At 35.1% G+C, this 13,620-nt stretch overlaps 1 long non-coding RNA gene across 3 annotated transcripts in view; it reads right to left on the reverse strand.

The window, feature by feature from the left end:
* Positions 1-1,806: 1,806 nt before the first annotated feature.
* LOC129463129 (uncharacterized) overlaps positions 1,807-13,620 on the reverse strand; it is a 61,734-nt gene continuing 49,920 nt past the window's right edge. For all 3 annotated transcript variants that reach the window (XR_010119390.1, XR_010119391.1, XR_008651019.2), the window contains one exon: positions 1,807-1,967. This is a non-coding gene — a long non-coding RNA (uncharacterized lncRNA). The remainder of the gene's footprint in view (positions 1,968-13,620) is intronic.

Below are 13,620 nucleotides of genomic sequence, written 5' to 3' on the forward strand. Positions count from 1 at the left end.
ATCTTTTTTTCTCTCTCTTCCTCATGTTCATTCTTATCTCCCTTCACCACAGAGATACTTTGCACTTAGTGATTATCTCATTTCTCTCCTTATTCTTAAGTCTGAAATAAATCCAGGTCTATACAGTAAGATTCTACCATCACGTTTTCCTTTTTCTTTCTTCTTCAAATTATTTCCCTTATTAAACATTATTTTGCTTACTTCGTAAATTAGGGTTGAAGTCTTAGTAATGTATTTTGGTAACACATAGCCAGATAATGCAAATCCTATGTAAAAGTAGAGCACTTTAAGCCCTGCATTAGAATTTTGTTCAGCCACCCAAATTATACTAAGGCATTGCATTGATTGGCAAATATTTCATTAAGTAGCATAATAGGACATTTGAACAATATAACTGACATAGACAGAAAATATAAGAAAAGTAGAATGAGAGTAAACTCAGAATCAACAAGTGCATGAGGAATGATAGACTAGCAGACAGTTCAAGGGATACAGAAATGTATGAATGGTGGCACCTTTCCTCAGGCAACTGGTCTAATGCTCAACCATTACAATAACAAGATTTAGATAATGTGCCACCAATTATATGTGCCAGCAGGGGAGAGGTAAACTACTAGTAACTGACTAAATAGGAAATGCTTCACAGGTGAGTAGAACTTGGTAGACGTTAACTAAAGGAAGGGTTCAGGGCTTAACAGCAGTGGTATGTGAAGGAAAGGCATTCTAAGATAGACATGAGAAATGCAGGAATTTTTGCCCTGGGAAAGAAGTATTCATGGATCCTGGTTTGACTAGGGCAGGGTATAGTGAGAGTGACACTTTAGGTAAGATGAAGGAAGACAGTTTGATGTTTTGGCTCTCTCAGGGAGAGGAAATGGGTCAAATAACAAGGGATTGTATTAGGATAGTGGTCATAAAATGAGTTAAGAAAGTACATTATTTTGGCCAGGCGCAGTGTCTCACACCTGTAATCCCAGCACTTTGGGAGGCCGAGGCGGGTGGATCATGAGGTCAGGAGTTCAAGACCAGCCTGACCAATATGGTGAAACCCCCGTCTCTACTAAAAACACAAAAATTAGCAGGGCGCGGTGGCAGGTGCCTGTAATCTCAGCTACTCGGGAGGCTGAGGCAGGAGAATCACCTGAACCTGGGTGGCAGAGGCTGCAGTGAGCTGGGATCATGCCACTGCAACTCCAGCCTGGGCTACAGAATGAGACTGTGTCTCAAAAGAAAAAAAGAAAAAAGAAAGTACATTATTTTAATAAAAAAGGTTGAGGGAACTAAATGACTAATTAAATATGATGATTAATTTCCAAATCAGTATTTTATAATAGGAAAACTCATCTATGGTTGATATTTTTTATTTTATTTAGAAAGCACCAAATCTCCCATTTTTTTCTGGAAAAATGAGACCATTTCAAGGGTTCTGTGATTTTAAAACAATTTTTATAATAACACAAAAGTTTTCTGAGTTTATTATTATTATTTTTAAGTGAACCGATAACAATTTTTAAATATTATCAGTCTCAATTTCAAATATGGCAAATAATGACAGATATCTATCTATCTACTATCTATCTATCACTCCACTTAAAAGCTCTTTGGAGTTCTCAATAATTTTTAAGAGTATAAAGGGATACTGACACCATTAGTACAAGAACTTCTGATGTTTTACAAAGTATTAGTGTAGTCTTACTCATTAATATGGAAAAGTAGAGATAAGCACTTTGATCAATGCATATCTCTCATGATCAATCAAGTCCAAGAAAGGCCAGTACAAACTATGAGAGATCCTAGTGATAAAATGGAATGATTTTTTAATTAAACTGCATGAGGAAGCTCTCACACTCCAGCATCCACCAATTTTAAGCATGCCTATTTTACATTGCATTAGTTACAAGCCATTTGGTAGAGGGTCTTCCTTTTCCCCTTCTCCATGTTGTTACATTCAGTTTTCAGGATGTCCACTGAAAAAATTCAGTTTGATAGTTATAGCTGACACCGGAATTAGTCCAGGCAACGTAACTTGCTATACATTTTGCCTTAATCCTCTGGTGAATAAAAGTAGTATGCATGCATCAAAATATCACATATATCTCATAAATATGTACAATTATTATATATCAATAAAACTAATAAACTGTAAAAAATTTTTCACCTTCCACAAAGTAGGTAATAATATGATACTGACAAATAACATATTTAAATAGGAATTGTGTATAATACCCATATCAAAATAGAAATATGGCATTTAATATAAATATGTATGGCTGTGGTATTTAATTTATATGGTATTTAATATAATATATGGTATTTAATTTATATGGTATTTAATATAATATATGATATATAATTTATATGGCATTTAATTTAATTTATACGGTATTTAATATAATATGTATGGCTCTTATCCATGCAGGAAATTCATCTGCAGCCAGTTAGCTGGGAATATTCAGGAGGAACATGCATAGGAATGGAAACTAAATTTCTTCATCTGTCTTACAACATAGTTGTTTCAGGGCAGAATGCTTTAGAAATCAGATTCATATAGATTACCCAGCAGAATGAAATATTTCTCTAATTCATTGTAAACCAACAGTGCTCTGATAAAGGAGCGCTGGTAGGGGTAGGGCAGGCGGTGGAGGAGGCAGTAACCAATATCAATCTGCACAAAGCTGCTAGGTTCTGGGATCCTCCCCGAGAAGCTAGGTTTTGCCTCCCATCAAATATAGGTTTAGTTGTACATCATCCTGTGTCTCCACGTGATTTTGAAAGGACTTCTCACTGGTTAGTGTCCAGCTTCCTCCATCTTAAGATTATTCTGGGCACTCAAATGAACAGTCAACAAAGTAACAGGGTCAAGTGTCAAGGTCATGAAAGACAAAGGCTGAAGAATTCCAGATTAAGGGGACTGAAGAGACATGAGAAGTAAATGTTTGGTCTGGGATTGAATACTGGATCAGAGGAAGGACATTAGCGTAATGCCAATTGGCAAAAGTGTAAATAAGGTCTGTAGATTTGGTGATAGTACAGTACCAATGTTAATTTTCTGATTTTGAATTTTATACTGTGGAGAATCTGGGAGAAGGGAATGTGAAAATTATTTGTAATATTTCATAACATTTTTTATGTTTGAAATCATTTAGAAATTAAAATTAATGATAAGTTATAGGTAAAAATGTTACAATTGTGAAGGTGCTTACTATTAAAACTATATTTCACTATGGGTAGTGATTGAGAATATAGGTTGGGGCATCAGAATTCAGGGGTTTGAATCCCAGCTCCATTACATAGTAGTAGTATAACTTTCAAATTAATTAATCTCTAGATACTTCAGTTTTCTCATCTGTAAAATGGAGAAAACAGTGCTTTCTACCTTTTAGTGTGATTGTGAATATTGAATGAATGAATGTACATAAAGTGCTTGGAAAAGTGCCAGGTTCCATAAATGTTTGTGAGAATTATGAAAATTATTTGTATAGTTACAGCTGTTATGTATAGAATATCAGAATGAAATACAATACTGTAAATTCTATCTCTAGGTGAGACACTAAATGTAAAGCCAACTATTTGTCAGCTATGCAGAAGCTTAGACAAATTATCGGTCAAGTAAGAAGCAAATAGATGCAATGATGGAATGTTTGACATTGCCCCAGGAGGGCACGTGAGTAGACACAGTTAGGAGGTCAGGGAAACCTGTTTATGAGACATTTTTAGGAGATGTGAACTTCTGGCAAGTTAACTCCCTATTAGCTTAAGATAGAGTGTATCTGAGAAATAATGTGATGTAGAAGAAATGACTTTCTATTCAGCATATAGGCCCAAGAAAATTTTAAATTTTATTTCTTAAAAATATTAGTTTTCACATGTGAATCCATTAGGAACCATTGCAGTGCAGCATGAAGAGTGGAGAATGTAGTTAAGATTAGCATTAGAAACCCAGTATTCCAACAGAGCAAGGCCTGCAGGAATGGGAGAAGAGTTTCAAACGTGTAAGTTATTACCTATAGGATGATATGTTGTGGAAAAATTGGACTTTGTATCATAAAATCTAGTTGGTCCGATGCAGTGTAGCTCAATGTACACAACTTCTACCCTGTAAATTTGCTATTAAGCCTGGCTGTGGTATCTTGGACTCACCAAATTTTATATTTCCCAATTTTGTTCATTCTATGAACTCAGAACTTCTCTAAGAAACTCTGAAATGAAGCATTAGGCTATGAAATTAATATAATGAAGAGTCAATTTTGACAAAGTATAAGATTATGTCATTGCAACTGAATAGATTTCTGACTTTATTTCTTAATTTCAGACTATCATCCTCATCTATTTTTCAAAGATGGTTGAGACTGATCATGACTGTCCTCATCAGGGTCCAACCAGGAAACAGGAATTGCTAAATATTACAAACAGAGGAAAGAATCTCAAGACATCACTCTACCTCTAGGGGCAGAGGGACACAGAGAGAAGGAGGTATTAGCAGAACCCAGGACTAAGGATTTTCTCTTGTAATAAAGGACTCAGGATCATCAAGGTAGGTGGTATCTGGCAGGGAGCTAGAATCATGTAAAATGGTGCTTGATGAATAGAAAAAATATGGAGAAACACTCTATTTCTTTTCTCCTTCTACCCTTAGTCTTCCACCATTGTCTCTGGTGGCCAAACATGCCAGAAAGCCAGTTAGTGAGGGAACCTGAAAAACTTAGTTTGCAGGAAAAGGGCAGGAACAGATCTGTGTGCAAACAGGCAATGACCACCATAATGCCTCTGTCCATGTCTAAAACAAAGATGGAAACCGAGTCTCTGCTCTGGAACAGGCAGTGTTCAGGAGAAGCTTTTCCATCTAGATGCTATTTCTTTAATTTTTCAGAGCAAGTCTGTGAAGGGGTTATTATTATCTCAATTTTGCAGGTGAGGAGACAGAATCTTGAAGAAGTTCTGGTCTCTGTTTAAAGTTTCAGAGCCAGAAAGGAACAGAGGCCACCTGGTTCTACACATACTCATTTTTCTTTTTTCTGTATCTGTTCAACACTTGAAAGCTTGCTTGATGTTATGCTGAGACTGTAGAGTTTAAAACTCTGGAGCTAAAAGAGACAACAGAATTCATCCAATCTGACTTTAAAGATGCAGAAACTGAGGACTGTATGGCATCTGTCTTCTTGTTCTCTACTCAGTCATTGAGGATCTCAGTGGGAAATGGGATGAAGAGCTCAGGTGGAAGGGATTTGCCTTGAAGAGGAGGATGACTGTTGTGCACATTCTACTCTATTTTTTTCTGGAGTAGGGATCTATGCTATCCACAGGGTTGAGAGGGAAGGAAGACATTAGGAGCATGCTGTAAGTTTGGACTGTCTGCTGAGAGAATGGAAAGTGAATGTGCCTAGGAATGAATACAATGAAGTGAATACATAATGGAGCATTGAAGACTCACCCAGGGGTGAATGGAAGCAACGTGAGATGGCACCAATAAGCAAGACTATTTTTTTTCAGTAGTGCTTATGGTTCTGGAGAAGAAATAGAAAAGTGAGTCCTTAAACTGACCCAACATTGTAGAAGGGTCTGGCAAGCGAGGCCGACTGGTTAGAGAGCAAGCAAACCGAGAGCTTTCATAACACAGGCAAGAGGGAATCGATGGATCCTGGGAAGGATAGTATCAAAGGATAAAGGAAGTTTAAATTTAGAGTTAATGAGAGAAAAATATGGAAGGAATGAATGGACAGAAAGTTCTGATCAGAAAATGTGATTTCTAAGCTTGAGCTTTCAGGACCATGTGGTTCAAAACAATAGCCACTAGTCACATATGGCTACTCCAAACTGGGATGAGCTGTAAGTGTAAAATATAGCCCAGATTTTGAAAACTTAGAATGAAAAAAAGAATGCAAAATGTGTTACTATTTTAAATATTTATTCCATATTGAAATGATAATATATGGGATATATTGGGCTAAATAAAATATGTTATTAAAATTAATTTCACCTGCTGCTTTTTAAAATGTGGCTACTGGAAAAGTTAAAATTATACATGCAGCTTGCATTACATTTATATTGGATGGCACTGTTTTAGCAGTTGTATAGTTACAGATCAAAACAGAGCTTTTCAAAATGTGGTCTTCAATCATTTAATTGACATTTAGGGCATAAACGACTACTATTTTAAAATAGCTAGAAAAATTATCATGGTATAAAAATTAAAGAGTAAACAACATTTTAATATGTGTTAATGAAAGTGATCATGGCCTAATTTAAGAGGAAGAAATTTTCCTAGTTTTTCACTGAATTTGTGATACAAAACTCATTTGTAGATAGATTAATACATAGATTAGGAAACACATTCAATAGTTTTCTATTCTTAGTCTTTATATATTTGTATTAAATTAGTCATGAGTTGGCAATATGGAAATAATTAGTTGGTGGCTGTCAAATAGTGCTGAATAATCAGCTTGTCCCGAAACTCGGGGAGATTTCTGTTTAAAACCACTTCCAGTGTTGTTGACAAACATTTCCCACTCAAAGTAGAAGTCAAAAGATAAATGCAAATGGTTTCTAATCCATTTTTTAGTTGCAATTATCTCTAGAAATTTTATTGCCATTTTTATAGAATTTGAATGTGGTTTCAAAATAAAACTCTCACATAGAGTGTCAAAAGATCTTTGGAAAGGGTGCCAATAGGGAGAGGTTAGTCTCTTCAATAAAAGTGCTGGAAAACCTGGGTAATACATGTGTAAAAGAATAAAGCTGAACCCTTATTTTATACCATATACAACAATTAAAATGGATTAAAGATCTAAACACAAGACCTGAAACTATGCAACTCCTGGAAGAAAACATAGTGGGAAAATGTTCATGACATGAGATTTGACAATGATTTCTTGGACATGAAACCAAAAGCACAGACAACAAAACAAAAATAGAGAGATGGGACCACACGCAACTTAAAAAACTTCTGTAGATTAAAAGAAACAGTCAACAGAGTAAGATGGCAACCTACAGGATGGGAGAAAATATTTAGAAAACACATGTGATATGGGCTTGGGTTAGTATCTAGAATATATAAAGAACTACGACTCAACAACAAAAAAATCTAACATCCAGTTTAAAAAATGGGCAAAAGACTTGAATAGACATTTTATCCAATAAAATGTACAAACTGCTTACAAACATATGAAAAGATACTCAACATCAAAAAACACCAGGAAAATGCACATTGAGATGTCACTTCACACTCATCAGGATGGCTAATTAAAAAAAAAAAAACCAGAAAATAACAAGTATTGGCTAGGATGTGGAGAAATTGGAACTCGTACACTGTTGGTGGGGATGCAAAATAGTGCAGTCCCTATAAAAACAGCATACAAGCTACTCAAAAAATTAAAAATCGAATTACCATATTTTCCGAAAGAAATGAAAACAGGTTTTCAAGGAAATATTTGCACACCCATTTTTATTGCAGATTAACAATAGCCAACAAGTGAAAGAAACACAAATGTTCATTGACAGGTGAACAGATAAAGAAAATGTGGTCTATACGTAAAACGGAATATTATTCTGCCTTAAAAAGGATAAAATCCTGTTACATGCTACAACATAGATGAACCTTAAGGACATTCTGTAAGTAAAATAAGACAGTAAAAAAAGACAAGTATTGTATGATTTCACTTACATGACATTTGTAAAATATTAAAACTCACAGAAACAGAAAGTAGAATGGTCGTTGCCGAGGGCTGAAAGGAGGACAAACTAGGGAGGTGTTTCATGGGTATAGAGTTTCAATTTTGCAAAAGAAAACGTTCTGGTGATCTGTTTCACCATAATGTTAGTAAAGTTAACAATACTGCACTGTACACTTTAATTGGGTAAGTTGGTAAATTTAATTTTTGTGAATGGTGAATTTTATGTTTCTTATCACAACTGAAAAAAAGAAACCTTGAAAATATGGTATCAGTTGCTTCAACGAGTGAAACAAATTGTGAAGGGTTGGAGAAGCATGAAACTTTCAGCAATTGACCTATTAATAAAACAATTCCATCTTTGCAAGAAATTCTCACAATTTTTTCAAAATATTCCCAAGATTAAAGCATGGAATATTTTATATTCAAGTGATAAATGCAGGTTAGTCAAGATAAAGTATTTAAGAAAACTATTTGAGATAGCTATACACAGAATGAGGTCACTAAGAAGTGAAAAAAAAAAGAAGTGTTTATATCTTTGTTGATATTTTTGAAATCAATACCCAGTGAACTTTCAATAGTTACTGCCCTTCAGATATCTCCTTAAAGTATTGAAAAAGCATGTGCCCAGTGGTCCTATTAACTATGTTCATAGAGTTTTATGTTTCTTTCAATACTGAGTATACATCAGGCAATATTTTGTTCATTATCAACAGTTCTCTGTGAATGAAGATGTGTATTGATTGATAAGAAAGTGCAATTAGTTTTATTTGTGTAGTAACATATTCTGTTGCTCTATACATAGTTGAAAATTTGTCAGTATTGATCTAAATGAACTTTGCTAGTCAATACCTTGCTTACAAAGTAATCATTAGGTACCAAATCACAGCTCCCTTGGTGCAAATTTTCAGAGGTAAACAGAACAAATAATCACCTAGTACTCGTTCCTCGTGTAAATCTCACACATACTGGGACCTAATTCATGCTCTACATGTTAGACGCTTGTAGAACTATAAAGCAAAATATCTATTAGCACACAAATATTACAGCAGTTGCTCTTCTAAATTACACAACATTGATATTATGCAAAATACACTGTTGTATTTTGTGTGCAGCTCATTTTGCTTTCTTTCCAACACATATACGTATTTTAAATTAACTTTGCTGGTTGCTATATAAACTTCTCAGCAATGGTATGCCTTATACCTTTTTGCATATAACTGAATGCTGCCTCTTTTGTTTCAGTTTCTTCTCTGCTTTTGGCAAGCAAACTCATTAATTCTATACTGGAAAACATTATTTCGTCTTCATTTTGGAAAAACTCAATTGGTTTACCAGAGAAGTCCCTGTGTTTTTTTGTAAATGATGTAAAAGGTTTTATGACTTGATACCAGTATTTGATATACTTTCAACAGAAACTGCAGAGATAAATCCATCACTAGTTCAATAAAATTCAATATTCTGATTCTCATTATTATGCAGCCTATTTTCATTTTATCCTCCTCTGTTTATGCAAGTGATTGCACTTGCAGAGTCACTTGTCCTGGAGTTTGGTTCACTATTTATGACTTTCCTGATTTTAGTAATTTATTGATTATTTTGCCACCTTTATGCTTCAATAAACAATATTGGAGCCATTGATCTATTTTTTCCTGAATTTGCAGTATGCTATAGAGTAATAACTGCAAATGAAAACAGATAAATGCTGAAACAATATATTGTTACGCTGAGATAATTCTAAACCTGAATGTTAGATAAAACGTATATTGACTGTTTAAGTTGTTGTTGTGTTATGGGTAACCTTCAGGCATGTGATTAAGAGCTTAATACAATTTCTGGCACTTCTCATTCTTCAGCTCTGAAGTTTCACATTTCTGAAGGGTTTTGCCCCTAGCACCATATTTACTCTCTTTTTCCCAGCCCTCAAACATTTACTTATAGACTTACTTATTCATTACTTGCTTACAGATGAGTTTCACCACAGGAAAAGATTATTGGGGCACAGGTTAGTATTATACAAATACGTCTGCGCGAGGTGGGGGCATTGACATGCCCCAAGATGTTGGCAATATAGTCTTACAAGTCAAGGGCAAGAGTCTTCAGTGAATGTGGGGAGTCATACGGAGATTGGAAGATGGCAGAAATGAGGGTGGAAAGAGGTTAGTATAGCCAAATAGAACATGGTGCTATGAAGAGAATCTCATTTGGGGGTTCAAATTCCCACTCCACCTCAAAAACTAGTTTAGTTATTCAACCTGTTTGAAACTTGCTTGGGGTGTTGTATGTATAAAACCATTGCTTTTTGGAGTGGACTTAAGAATTATGGAAAATAAAACAATGTCTTGAGACAATGCCTGTCATGTTATTATCTGCTCATAATGAGTGAGCACATAAATAAAGATGAATCCTACCGTCTTAAACAAGAGTGAAAGAACAATTGTTGAAAATGTTGGTGGGAACTTGGGAGTATTATGACCCTTGAAATGCAAGGAGAAGGAAGACAAACAACCTCTATTTCAGAGGAAAAGGATCATTAGGATACAGTAGAGAGATTATTCTATGAAGACACTGTTTGTAGTAAAATCTACTGACAGTTGAATGAAGCTTCCTTTGGATCACTGGAACTAATTTTTTAAAGGAGGCAGACAAAGGGAGGATGAGGAAGGGAAGGGGTTGAAATGGATTTGGATAAAGCTTTGCTGGTCTGAAGGGGCTTAGTGTTGGCTGAAGTGGCTTGGCTTGATTATGAAGTGTGGGAAGAAGCATTTAGATAGTAGAAATGTGGGCTACTTTAGGACTTCAGTAGAATTTGAGAACAATATATATATATATATGTATTACTTCTGCAGTGTTTTAATCCCAGTTATATATGAAGGGCTTAGAGTTACACTTGATTAATTCAACTTTGGATTTCAGTTTCTGGCCTCTAATGGCTTTTAAGGAGCAGTACTGATGGGACACTGAAAGGATGGCACTCTGGGCTTTTAGAGGGTTCCCAAGAAGAGTGATGAGTATGTCAAGTGAATCCTTTGCACTTCAGTTCTTCCTATTTGGACAAAGTGGGCGCTACTCAATGCTATCTGGTATAAAGTAGGCAGCAGAGGAAGTTGAAAGATCATGAACTGCATATTTAGATAGGACTAGGTTTGAATACAAGCTTTTTCAGTGGTGTAAATTTGAGGAAATTACCTAAATGTCCAGAGATTCTCTTTTCTCATTTGTAAAATGGGGATAATAATAACAACATTTGTAGGTATTTGTGAGTGTTAAGTCAGATAATATGAGCATGCTGCTTATTATATCGGAGATGATGAATAAAGATTCATTTCTTTCCTGTGCATTTACAAATTGTCGCTCCCAATTTTGAAAATGGCTTATTTTATTCATTCAGTAGTCAACAAATATGTATTGAGCATCTGCTATATGTAGGTTTTGTGGTGGTTGCTGAGAAACTTCACACTATTATGTGGAAAAGGTAAACATAGCCACTACCCTCATAGAGTTTATAAACTAGTATATACTATGATCCAGATTTTTAATTGTTAAAACCATCAGGCAATAGTGTAAGTTTAATTCCTGTGCAATCAAGCCCACATTTTATCAGGGCATTTCTACTCAACACTAATTTGCACTATAATCTGACCTCCAATGAAAGGTTTTTTCCTTAGTGGTAATATGTTGATTTCTAGAGCATTGAGGAGAGTTAGCCCTCCATCTATCACCGCTTCTTGGGGTCATTTTGTTTTAATCTTTACGTTGTCATTTATAATGGGATAAAATATTAATAATGATTTAATTTAAACGAGATAAGTAATGTTAGCTCTTAGCTTTTATACAGTCTTATTCCTTACGTATAATATACTGCCTTGTGACACATGAAACACTGTTGCCATGATTGTGAATAAAATTTCACATTCAACACTATAAGAAACCACATCTATCTGCCTTTTAAGCTAAGAGAAAGACATAAAAGGTTTTTTTTTCCCATATAAACTTGACTCTCAGGTATAAAGATATGGAAAATCCATGAAAATTCTGTTTTAGTCACCTCATACTATTCTATTGTGAAGGCAGAAGACAATGTATGCAACAGGATGAATTCAATATATTTATATATCCAAAATGGATATTGTAAGATAAATATATATTCCAAAGCAAAATGATCTTTAATCATTGCTTCAGTACATCACAAGAGGATCTCAGGTCTCTCAGAATATACACTCTGATATAGATCACGTCATAGTTTTACACAAAACACTTATTCAGCATAAACTGGCCTTGCAGAAGCTACACTGCCCTTCCCCCCCCATTTCCACTTTCCATGCTCCCTTCCTCCCTTGGGAAGATGCATGCTTGTTCCATTTGCACGGGGCACCAGCGTTGCCATGGAAACTCGCCTCCTTTTCTTCCCCCTCCCCAGTTACCAAGCTCAGCTTCTGGACTCAGTGCCAAGACCTCCTCTGTACAACCTCAATATTCTTTCAGTGTTTAGACAAATCTGTTGGAAAATGTTTACATTTTTTTCACAGTGCTATAGCTGCATGTTTTGTGCAATCCATTTCCCATGGATCCACCTATGTTCTAAGAGAGATTCCTTTTCCCCCTTCTTTTCAACAACTTTAAAAAATATTTTATTATTTGGTTTGATTTCTAATGGAACATAAAAGGTAACTCAAGATCACAAAGATTCCATCCCGTGGTCAATTCCATCAAGTCCTGAATTTAATACTTTATGTATCTGAGTTTTGTACTTTTACAGAGGATTTCTGTTTTGCAAAAATTGTAGCATGATGCCTGTTTTTTTTTTAAATCCTAAACACTTATTAAATTAGTTTTCATACCTTAGAAGTTCATTAAAGTGCATATGTGGACCTTATGTTATTCCAGCAGTTATTATTCTGATGTTTAAATAATATGTTGGCATCCTCCATTATTTGAAGTTACAGTGAGATGCCTTACATAGCAAATTTTATGCAGACTTGTATTCTATGGAGTTTAATTAGTCATTCTAACACTCATGTATGCTGGCACAAAAAGTTATGTTGGTGAAATGACTGTCCCTTCCCTCACCTTTAAAATGTCAAATTTTCTTATAAATTTCTTAAACTTTATAAAGTAGGCTTAGCAAAGTATTTATTTATTTAACTTTTTTTATTATAAATAAATCATATAAGCCAGCCTGGCGTCTCACTATACTGATGCCATTTTTCTTCACTGTAAACATTTATATTTAAAAATGTAAAAAGACATCTTCTATTTGGGAAAAAACTACCTGTGATAAACAGAAGAGGGAGCAATATTTCTTCCTTTTCTTGGACACAGAATGTGGTGGTGGTGTTTTTCTAATTACTATTTCATCTTTTTTTTCTAAATGGAAACCTCCTCTGTTATAATCTCTGCTGTTGATTTTCTTTTCCTTTCTTTCAGTTTTTTATGGGAGGAGGGGTGTTTAGTGATGGTAGTAGTAGGACCACCCATTTCGATCAAAGAAACAAAGGTTAAATTCTTTCTGGCTTGCTACTTTCTCTTAGGATATAGTTAAATATTAGAAATCTTTGTCTTCTACTGTATATTTTTACTTCCAACAATACTTAAAAAAAAAAAATTCTACTGCAACACTTTACAAAGAAGCTCTGGCATTGTGTAGTCAAATGGACTGAATGAGTGCATTCTCCAGGGCCTGCCCTGTGAGAGACTCTATCTCCCTGTTGTTCTCACTTTGAGCTAAGTAGGAGCCGTGCACATCTGAATAACAGAGTCTTTTCTGCCTAGTGCAATCCTGGATTGTTACAGTCTAGAGGCCAGCCATGCTGTCACCGGCACAAATTGATTTAACCATCAATTGCTGTGGTCATTAAAGCTGTTAAAAGTCCCCGCCAAACTGATGAATTGCAACTGAATGTGAAATGAGTTTCTAAGTCTGTTTCCCACCATCTCATATCAAAGGCTATTG

The sequence above is a fragment of the Symphalangus syndactylus genome, chromosome 2 (assembly GCF_028878055.3).
Source record: "Symphalangus syndactylus isolate Jambi chromosome 2, NHGRI_mSymSyn1-v2.1_pri, whole genome shotgun sequence".
NCBI lineage: Eukaryota > Metazoa > Chordata > Mammalia > Primates > Hylobatidae > Symphalangus > Symphalangus syndactylus.